Below are 217 nucleotides of genomic sequence, written 5' to 3'. Positions count from 1 at the left end.
ATAATAATAATAATAATAATAATAATAATAATAATAATAATAATAATAGTAATAATAGTAATAGTAATAATAATAGTAGTAGTAATAATAATAGTAGTAGTAGTAGTAATTGTAGTAATAGTAATAGTAGTAGTAGTAGTAGTAGTAATAGTAGTAGTAGTAGTAGTAGTAGTAGTAACAGTAGTAGTAATAGTAGTAGTAATAGTAGTAGTAATAC

This window comes from Apis dorsata, unplaced genomic scaffold (assembly GCF_000469605.1).
Source record: "Apis dorsata unplaced genomic scaffold, Apis dorsata 1.3 scaffold_655, whole genome shotgun sequence".
NCBI lineage: Eukaryota > Metazoa > Arthropoda > Insecta > Hymenoptera > Apidae > Apis > Apis dorsata.
This window is presented reverse-complemented; position numbering follows the sequence as displayed.